Raw genomic sequence first — 11,824 nt, 5'->3', positions numbered from 1 at the left:
TATCTGAAAATATATGAGAATGTCTTGTTACACAAACAAGACCTTAGGTATCGTTTGGATAGTGAGATGAGATGAGATAGTTTTAGATGAAAGTTAAACAAAATATTGTTAGAATGTTATTTTTTAATATTATTATTATTTTGAGATTTGAAAAAATTGAATTATTTATTATATTTTATGTGAAAATTTAAAAAAATTATAATGATGAGACTATCTTTTATGATTTCAAGCTCAATCCATTAGGCCCATTTTTCTTGTTCCTTCCATTAGAGCCAGAAAGAACGTTAGGCTCCAAGCTTGACTCTTGGGCTCTCTTTGTTTGAATCAGTTTCATCTGAGTTTGTTTCAAGTCAAAGCCCACTTGATTTACCTGATTTCTTTAAAATCTAAGCTTGCCTTTCCGTTCTGGAAGTATATATAGCCTACTTATGAGTTGAAAAAGAGAAATCCTTACGGCCGGTGCGTCTGGTTTTTAAACAAAAATAGCCTGCCACTTATAAACTTACACGTAGGCCTTCCACCGTATCTATCCTAAATTATCAAACATCAGAAAACCAATTTATTTGCAAAAATCACTCGCACGGTCGCACCCCCCTTCGAAGGAAATCCCTTGCACAGGCCTTCGTCCCTAGCACCCGCACCCCCGATTCCTCTTCGCAACCCCGAATCACATCCCCTAGGTCGAAGCTCAACCCAAGCAGCCCCTTCGTCGAATCGCACCTGCACCCCTGTTCGCAACCTCGAATCGCATCCCCTAGGTCGAGGCTCAACCCGAGCACTCCATTCGTCGAAGCTCAACCTGAAGTTGAAGCTCAACGCGTCGGTTGTCCTCCACGCCTTCCGATGACTTCGACTATGATTGTCCCTTTCGTCTTACGTTTACACACACTCAGATAAATCCTTAGAGCCGGTCCGCCTGTCGAAGGATTTTGGCTTGATTATGGGTTGATTTTGGTTTTATTGTGGATTTTGGTTTGATTGGGTTTTGATGGAGAGGAGATAGAGATGATCGACAGAGATGGGGGAGATTGGCGATAGAGATGCATTGGACTGAGATGCTCGGCATCGGCATCGGCTTTGGCGTTGGCTTCAGACTAAGGGCAGAGAGACCAGCGAGGAAGAGAAGGCTAGCACGTGCGAGGTGATTGTCTGTGATGGGGTGTATTTCTCTTAGAGTGTTTTATCCTACGTGGTTTGAGATGAATGGATGTCTGTTTTTGTGAGAAAACCAGCCCGACCGGTGCGAAGCTGTTCTCATTAAAAAAAGATGAGACTTGTTGGCGATATTACTTGATCCAAGTCTTCAACTAACCTTAAAAAAAGGAGCAATTACTCAACCTATCGCCCTTCTACTCATTATTCTTACATCATACATTATTTTTTTATTTATATATTTTTTTGTTTTATTCTTGCTAAATTAAAGAAATTATTTTACTGATATTCTATACACCACATATTTAGTAAAGAAAAAAATAAAAAATAAAAAATTATCTATGATATATATAATGTAAGGATAATGAGTAGAATTTTTTTTCTCCCAAGGATCTTACCGTGCCAGTACCTAGCATCGTGCGAGTACACCAAGCAAATACATTGCCTACTCTGACATTAACAAGTTAACTAAGCAATAATACTTACTTGAGAAATGATTTGTACAAATTTCAAATAGACAATTCTTATGCAAGTTCTTGTAAAAAAGTAGACTCCACCTTAAGAAAGTATAAAAAAAAAATCTATTTTTTATTAGTGAGATCCACTTTTTTATAAAAGACCTGTATGAAATTTATCTATTTGAAATTTATATCTAACATTGCTCATAATATTTTAGGTTTTAAATTGTTGACCATGTTAAGGAAACATCTTTTACTTCTGAAGTGGTCTTGAAAAACTTTGTTGATTTTGGAATCCTACTTTCACTGCACCAACCCATCCCATGTGGTATTTACAAAGATGCATTAATTGAGGTGATCTTGGACTGAGAAGAGAAGATTGCAGAAACTGTTGAGAAAATATCCATAATATAAAAGATTTATGTGTAAATGTTTTCTAAATTAGAGAATAAGAATAAATTAGAAAGAGAGAATCGAGTCACGTTGTGATCGACGCTTTTCTTAAAGTAGATTCTGTCTCCTCCAAATCTTAACATGCACTATATTTTTCGATAGTCTATTCTCAAAATACAATAACGTCGGTTCTCATTAATCTTCTTTTCGGTGCACATAAAAGAAGATATTCGAAGTCAATATAAAATAGTCAAATTCCAAATAAAAAAATATACAAAATGGGAAGGAAGTGTTTTTCTAATTTTCTAGAGAATTTGGAGTTAATTCATGGGTGAGGTTTCCTATTTTTAAAGAATAAAAGGGTACGTACTTACGAAAAGTTACAACTAAAGTGTAAGAGCACTAGTGAAAAGTCATAACTATTCACTTCGTATAGAATACATTGAAAATATTTCTAATTCACCAAAAAGTACAACCTCTCTTGCTTGGTAGCCAAGTAGTTAAGGCTTTTATTCCTAAAATGTATGCATTGGTTTAAGTCATTATGTTACATTTTCATTCAAGAATAAATATTTTAATCATTCTAAATTTAAAACCAACGTAAACATGACCTTTGTACATGTGTATAATGACCCACTAGGTTAACAAGAAAACTTAGAACTAACTTGAAAGTTAAACAACCGACTATATGTTGAGTGTGTTTCCTTGTCTGCCCTTTGTTTCAAGAACGATAAATGGGAAAGAAGCAAACAACCTGTACGGAGTGGTTTGGATAGTGAATTGAGAAGAGATGAGATGAGTTGATATGAAAATTGAAAGTTGAATAAAATATTATTTTTTAATAATATTATTATTTTATGATTTGAAAAAATTGAATTATTTATTATATTTTATGTAAAAATTTAAAAAAATTAAAATAATTAGATGAGATAAATTAACGAGATTTTTGTATCCAAACCTTGTCTACGATAATTAATGACAATTGTGTTGGTTTTAGTTTGGGTCTCCGGTCATAACTCTCCACTGGTCCAAATCCTTTTCTCGCGGTTTTATTTTTCTTTTTTCACATAAAAATATTATATACTAAACTTTTTTTACGATTTGATAGTATTATATTAATGTAATATTGAAATAAAATAATTCTACTCATCATATTCATCCAACACACTATACACAATTTTTTAATTTTTAATTTTTTTTCTTTTACTAAATGTGTGATATATGAATAATGAGTAGAAGAATTTAATTAGTTTAGAAAGAACAAAAATATCTTTTTTTTAAAAAAAATGTAATATGTGATGTGTGAAAATGATGAGTAATAAAACTCATTGCGCATAACCCTTAGATCAACCCAGCTTTTTGTTTTTTTATTTAAAGAAAAATGCTATATATTACAATCTCTGAGTGTTAGCTGGATAATAGCTATTTATTTTTTTTTTCAAATTTTGATTTTAACTGTTTTAAATTTTTAAGGTGTAATTTAGGCCTAGTTTAGATAGTGAGTGGATGTGTTGAGATAATTTATGAATAGCAATAAAATATTTGAGTTCATAAGATGAGATGAGTTAGAAATGGTTTGAATTAAAATGTTTTTTAAACTTTTATAAGATTTTGAGAAATGAGAGAGAAAAAGTTGAATAAAAATATTATAAAATTAAAATATTGCTAGAATATAATTTTTTTAATATAATTTTTATTTTAGGATTTGAAATAATTAAATTATTTTTTATATTTTGTTTAGAAGTTTAGAAAAATTGTAATAATTAGGTAATTATTAGATGAAAAAATTAAATATTTAAAACTCATGAAAAGTGTTTATGTTCATAACATTTATATATTGAAATAAGATGAGATGAGATAAGATAGAAGTACTACGGTATCCAAACCAGGCTAGTGTGGGCGTGTCTTTTATTATTAATCGAAAATTGATGTTTATCGTGTAAGGTAGGGATTTACACAACGTCATGATTGAAGTTAAATTCACCCATCAGTCCTTAAATTTTGTTATTTTAAAAACAAGACTTATCTAATGCGCGCTTGACGAACAACACAATAACAATACAATGTTAACAGAGTGGGATGTGAGTGTATCATATAGCACAATTATATTTAGAAAAAAAATATATTAAAACTTAATAAACAATCACAGCCGCCAGATTATATCAAACAAGTTCTAACAAAAAATGCGTACGAGAGGCTACTGCGGCATTGCAACTTGGGATCGTATGGCTTGAGTTAGTAATTTTAGAGAAATGATATTTGCAGTCATAAAGTGCGTAAGCACTACACGCTTCTTTTGAAATAAATGAGTAAATATAGATTCTATATGAAAAAATTAATTTTTTAATTTTGGATCCTACTCATTTTTAAAAGGAATGCACGATGCTTGCACAACCCATGATTATATCTAGCATTACTTGTAACTTTGCTTTTCATATACAACAATGCTTGGTGTTAGATTCATAAAAAATTATCTACTCGATCGAGAGCCACTCACTTATTCATAGAATTAGGATTTTGTTTCAATCGGTATAATCTTTATTTTAAATAGATAGGAAAAAACCTAAATTTATCTAATACTATTTTTTTTTTTTATAAAAGTTCTTATTTGAATAAAAATTATTATAATTTTCTTCAAGTTTTCATGTTCTGATATCGACTAACTGATTGTTGTTTGAACATGTTTATTAATATATATAAGAAATAGATTTTATTTTTATAGCGACAAAGAGTTCAATTTAGTGCAAGCAAAGTGCTCGGACCCTAGCGAGCGAGGAAAAGTGCCCAACCCATGGATGGGCGAGCAAAAGAGCACGTTATCCTAGGGCGTGAGCGAAGTGCTCGTAGGCGTGACCAGAGTGCTATGACCCTGGGGAGCGAACAAAAATGTTCAGCTACGGAGGGGAAAGCAAAAGTGCTTAGTATCCAGAGGGCAGAGCAAAGTGCTTAGTACCCCTTGTAACACCCGGCCAAATCATGCCAAGAGACCATAAAAATCATGGAGTCTTGACCATGTTAAGGGATTTAGTATATGAGGCATCTAGAGCCATAAGATGAGTTAACTAACATTAATCATCTTTTAGTTAAAGAATTCTTAAAGAGCATTTTTTAATATCTAGGAAAAGGTCAAGAAAGAACTCACCACCTTGGTGGGCTTAAGGATAAAACCCATAACATTGTGAGGACCTTAGCTAAAAGGGAAGTGGGCTTAAGCATAAACGCTAATTGATCCATCTCTTGAAGAGAAAACCTAGAATGGGCCCAAGGTGAGGCCCAAATATGAATGGGCCAATGCCCAACATGAAGTCAAAAGACTAGGCCCAACCAAATGGACTAAGGCCCAATCCAAAACTAGACTAGCCCAAACTACCGAACTTGGGCAAAAAAAGAAGAAAGTCATCCTAGGGGCATATTTAAAAAATATTTGAAAAAAAACTAAAAAAAAGGTACAATTACACTAGGGGCATATTTGGAGTGTACATATGGAAGTAATCCTATCATTGTCCATTTATATTAGAGCTTGAGCTATTGTGTGAGGGACATGATCTTTGATGTGTTGCATTTTGGGTAGTGGCATTTATTAATACGAACCTCTTCTTGCATCATTCTTTTGCATTTAATATGTTCCCTTCGTTAGTGACCTCTCTTGCTTTCCTTGCCCTTATCTATCGGTTGCCTCTCTCTTACTTTTCTCGCATTGCGCTTGCATGGGTTTAGCTTGTTTGGGCTCACGACATTGGTGGGCCTATCACTACTTACAACAAGTACCAACATTAACACGCAAATCTAAAAGGAAGAGTCATGCCAATACTATCCATTGCAAGAGACTTGACTCATTTTCTTTCCCTTGAGAGAGAGAGAGAGAGAGAGCCACTGAAGCTCTTACATTGTCCAACAGTGGATGTTAATTTGCCACCATCGACCCACCACCACCATACAAGTGCCTCACTACCAGAATCAACATCCGCCAATCTCCGGCCTGGCCTTCCAATAAGCCTTGCTTGTTTTTACCAATTTGCGAGACTCATGAGTCGATATCCATGGTGGCACTCTAACTCCCTTAGTCCGTTATCTAATGAGTATATCTCACCCTTACCCTTCAGAAAAATGGGACTAATCTTCTATTTTGCCAAGTGCATATGGACATTTGATACTCCCCCTATCCTATAGAGCATATAACTTGATCATGTATTCACCTCAAACTAATTAATGACTAAACTACTACTACACCAATTGCCACAACACAATACATGAATACTTGCTATTCTCACCCTTCCAATTGTGGTAGTAGGCCACTACACACGCTAAAATCGCTTTTCATGCAATGGTTTTGTTGTTGTAACCACCAGTCAAGGTGTGGCTCTTCTTATAGAATTTGAGCTTAAAGACTGTTCGATCAAGAAAAATTATATTCTCAAACCGGTGTGTAGAACACACCTAGCAAAGTGTCTACGTACATTGCATAATTTGACTTCGGATATAAATTTTAAAATTTGAGTCTTACAAATCAGATCTTACTATTTTTTTTTTGAGGAAATACTCTTCATTAATTAAAAACCTCAAATGAGGGAGAGAATATAATGAGGACAGCTTTCCAAAACTCTTATTCTGATGTGAGTTGCTACCCAAAACTCTAGCTATGAAAGAACATGTTTTGTGTCCCAAATAAAAGCTTTGAGTTGTGGCTAGAATCAACACTATGATTAATGTTTCTAATAACTATTAAAGCATCTCCTTCAAGAATAATCTTTCTGATTCCAATCTCCAAAACAAATTTAACTACTTGAAGAGCCCCATAGGACTCAGCCAAATGAGGATCTTGAACAAAATTTTTCTACATCCTTTTTGTAGCAATAACCTACCCTTCATGATCTTTTACTAGTATCCCAATGCCCACCTTGCCAGTAGTCCTGCTAAGAGCTACATCCCAATTCACTTTGTTAACCCCAACAGGAAGAGGTTCCCATCTAGTAATGTTGGCATTCAAACTTGCCTCATCTCTGCTCTCCGACTTACTAGTAGCTTGAAATTTGAGGGTTGCCTGTTTTGCTTGAACCATAATTTCTGTTGGATGAGTAAAAGATCATTTGAAGAGAAATGTATTTCTTCTTTGCCATATCTTCTAAGCTATTGTGACAATCTTCTCCGCTAGCTCTTGGTTGAACAATTCAAAAATAATTGCAAGCAACTCCAAAAAACGGACAGCAGAAAATCCACACTTCTGAAACTTTTCTGCACACATGCACCACACATCCTTTGTAGCAGAGCATTCCCATATTGCATGAATGTCTGTCTCCTCGTCTTGTTGACAAATGGGAAATAAGGTGATGCAACAACCCTCCTCTTGAACGGATTTAGGTTTGTTGGTAGAGAATCCAGATATGCTCTCCATATGAAAACCTTAGTTGCATTAGGAATATTTAGCTTCCAGATTAGAGACCACACTTGCTTATCAGAGTTAGAGTTTGAACCTTGCGCTTTTTGTCTTTCTATCAACTCCTTCAATAAATAGTAAGCATGTTTAACTATAAAAAGGTCATTCATTCTGCACCTCCACACTAACTTGTCTAGATAGTTTGAAATACTTACAGGCATTTGTTGAATCAATTCCACTTCCCTGCTTGAAAAACAATCTTTGATCAGTGTAACATTCCAACATTTTGTGTCTGAGTCAATGAGAGCAACTACCTTTGCATTAGACACAGTAGGCATGCTTTGGATTTTGAAAGAAGATGGCTGGGGAATCCAACGATCCTTCCAAATCCTTACTTGTTCAACATTACCAATCCTTTGTAGAGATCCCTCTTCCATTAGATTCTTTGCTGCAAACAAACTCCTCCAAATAAATGATGGGTTAGCACCCAATTTAGCTTCAAGAAATGAGGTTGTAGGGAAATATTTTAGTTTGAAAACTCTACTAGCTATAGCCATTGGGTTCTGCATAATCCTCCACTCTTGCTTTGCAAGTAGTGCCAAGTTGAAACTCTCCAAATCCCTAAAACCCAATTCTCCTACTGACTTGGCCTTCCCCACTTGATTCCAAGAACCTAATGAATCTTCCTTTCATTCTGCTGTTGTCTCCACCAAAATTGCCTCGGTTAATTTTATTTAGAAGGGATCTAGAGTGTTTAAACACACCCATGCAATAAGTGGGCAAGGCTTGGATCACTGCCTTTTAAAAGAATCTCCTTACTAGCTTTGGATAGAAGCTTAGTTTTCCAGTTACCGACCCTGCTTCTTACTCTATCTAGTATACTAGTGAAAGCTTGGTAACGAGATCTGCCAATGAGAGCAGGTAGCCCCAAATATTTTTCTTAGGAGGATGAGGATCTTTCCCCCAACAATACTCAGAATGATCCCTTAACTTCTGGTTGTGTTTCTGCTAAAGCGAATAGAGGTCTTGTCCTTATTAAATCTTTGGCTTGAAACTTTTTCGTAACAATCCAGAAATCCAATCATATTGCTCCATTCCAAAGGATTAGCTCTGCAAAATAATAAGCTATCATCTGTAAAGAACAAGTGATTAATGAAAATTTGTCCTTGAATAATTAGTATTCATGTGATAGTTTTGGACACCTCAACATGGTTGAGTAGGGCACTTAATGCCTCAGAATATAAGACGAAAAGGTAGGGTGACAATGGATCACCTACCTTAACCCTCTAGAAGCTTTGAAGTGAGCCTGATGAGAGCCATTAAGCATAATAGAATACGAAACTGAGTTTAAACATCTCATGAGTAGGCCAATCCATTTATGGTTGAACCCCAATTTAGTCATAACAGCTTCAAGAAACTCTCATTCCACCCTGTCATAAGTCTTGCTCATGTCTAGTCTCAATGTCATGTAACCTGTCTTACCTTTCAGCCTTGAATTCATTAAATGCATGGTTTCATAAGCCACCATAACATTGTCAAGAATCAACCTTCTCAGGAAAAAGGCACTTTGAGTATGAGATATGATTTCAGGCATAATATTCTTCAATCAATTTGCCAAAACCTTAGATATGATTTTGTAAATCACATTACAAAGAGAAATTTTCCTATAGATTTGCTTAGGGTTCTTCTTCTTTGGAATTGACACAATATAAGTATCATTAATGAAACTCAAGTCTCCACCTGCATTGTTAAGAGATTCAAGAACAACACTACAAACATCCAGGCCAACAATATGCCAATGTACTTGATAAAAGCTAGCAGTGAACCCATCTGGTTCAGAGGAGCTCATAGAATTCATTTGAAAAACAACATTCTTAACCTCTTCTGCCACAAACTCTTTGGTTAGTCTTCTATTCATTTCTTCTGTAACTTTAGACATCAGTGAGTTAAGACATTCAGTGATACCTGTAGGATTTAAGGAAGAAAAAAGATCATGATAGAACTTTTAAAATAACCCTGAGATCTCTGCAGTAGAAGTGACCAAAGATCCATCCTCCCTTTCAATCTTGCTAATTTTATTGGTTTTCCTTCTATGGTTTGAACACATATGGAAATACTTAGTGTTTACGTCACCCTCTTGCAATCTTCTCTGCTTGGCTCTCTGCTTCCATCTTATATTCTCTTCTTCCAACAAACAGTCAACTTCCTTCTGTGTTTTTTTAATGGCAGCTACATGCTCACCCTTATTGATCTCTTGCATCTTTGAAATCTCATTCGGCTTATCAAGCATTAATCCCCTGCTCTTACTTTCATACCTCTTATTCCATTGAATGAGAGACTTCTTACAAATCTGCAGACCATTGGAGATAGACAGCAACCTACTGTAGTTATGCCTTTTTTTTTTAATCCAACTATATTCAATAATTTTACCACAATCTTCCCTTTTATCCCAACATATCTGAAAAATCTACTACTTTGAGCATTGCAATTCTGATTCTGGTTCATTTTCACTAAAAATGGAGAATGATCTGAGGTCTATGCAGGCAAGGTAATAACACAAGAAGTCTCATACATTAAAGACAATTTTAGATTGGCAAAGGCTCTATCCAATCTTTCCTTAGTGAACAAATTATCTTCTTGATTGTTACTCCAAGTGTGTTTGTTACCTTGAAAACCAAGGTCACTAAGCCCACATCCATCAACTACTTCTCGAAACCTCTCCATCTGACTATTGCAGCGCCCTCTTTTTCATATTGGTGGAGAATCTCATTAAAGTCACCAACACAGAGCCAAGCCTTATAATCTTTTGGCTTTAATTCATTTAGGAGACTCCAACTCTCCTCCCTTTGACTAGTATAAGGAATTCCATAGAAGCTTATTATCAATACCTGCTTGTCATCTTCATCACAAGTTAGAATCATTGAAATATGATGCCTAGAGTACGATTCTAGACTCATATTACATAACTATGCCAGAAAAAGCTACCCACCACTGAGACCCCTACTATCCACTGTGAAACTACAATCAAAACCCAATTTTTCCCTTACTAACTCCACCTTATCTCGTTTGCATTTTGTTTCCATCGCGAAAACAAAATCTGGGCACTTAGTTTTCACCCAAAGGTGAAGTTCTTGAATTGTTCGAGGGTTTCCAAACCCTCGGCAGTTCCAACTTAGGCAATCCACCAACTTCACTTGATTAAGCCACAATTTAGTATAGACTCCTAGTTTAAATCTTTTAACCATAAGACATATTAGATTAGAGCTTATCTATCGAAGCCCTCGTTTCCTCCCCTCCTTACAAGCATGTGTGTCAGTAGAATTAGAAACAATTGCTTCCCTAGCTCTTCTCTTTCGGGAAGATTTCATTGGGGGACCAACATTTCTATTATTAGAAATTTACACATGGGAATTAACCTTCTTCATCTCAGGACAACTTATCATTTGATGTTCCTTAGATTTAGCAGTCAAGACCACCCAATCCACTTTGGTTCCCATATTCTCCTCCTTTTCAAAATTATTCAGAATATCCACAGTTTTCATATTCTCATTAATAAAACCATGTCTATCTACATCCATGATTTTAGAAAATTCATGAAGAGAATTAAGGAAAGAGGAGTCATTGACACTATCACTCTTTTGAAATTTAGAAATTACATCATTCACTGCCATAAAATGAGATGAATAAAATGAGATGAATTACCAGGATTATCTTTTGAAATCTCCAGAATTTGTGCCACAAAATCCACCCTTTTATTTCCTGCCCCTTCCTTAGTTGCAATGTTGTCATCATCATCGAAGTTTGGCGGTTGCTGATGAACTAAAGCTCTTCCTCCCCCGTACTTTCTTGCTCCAAAGAGAGAGGAGTTCATGGGCTATGCTTGAGGCCAATGACCATAATGCGGAGTGGAGGCATCCACTTCTTTTGGATCAGTTTTAAGAAAAGGACACTCCCTACCCTTGTGTTTCACCACTCCACACTGAAATAATGTGGATGATGTGCTCTACACATCGACTTGAGAATATAATAACTCTTAAATCAAACATTTATGGCCCACTTTCCTTTTCTTTGTAGCATCATGAGAACTGACATAGAGAAATTGTTGATAATGACCTCTAGCTAGTACTCCTTTTCCGTATCATATGCAATTAACAAGGATAATGCTATGCACATTTTATGCGCATATTGTTATGTACTGACGTGACAATACAACATTTTCATTATCACATCGTATCTTAAGACTTTTGTTTGAATTTTGAGTTTCACAGCCAATATTTCATATTGATTCAGCCACACATCTCCCTCATAGGTCTCAACTTAGATCTATTTTAAATTTCAAGCTTTGAGCTTCTAACCACTGATACCGTTGGGAGGGTTTCGATTCAAGGTTTAATATAATGTTAATGTTCTTTCCACACGGCTTTGCCATAAATTATGGTTTTCGCTC

The sequence above is a fragment of the Juglans microcarpa x Juglans regia genome, chromosome 5S (assembly GCF_004785595.1).
Source record: "Juglans microcarpa x Juglans regia isolate MS1-56 chromosome 5S, Jm3101_v1.0, whole genome shotgun sequence".
Taxonomy (NCBI): domain Eukaryota; kingdom Viridiplantae; phylum Streptophyta; class Magnoliopsida; order Fagales; family Juglandaceae; genus Juglans; species Juglans microcarpa x Juglans regia.
The sequence above is the reverse complement of the archived record's forward strand: the minus strand, read 5'-3'. Positions refer to the sequence as shown.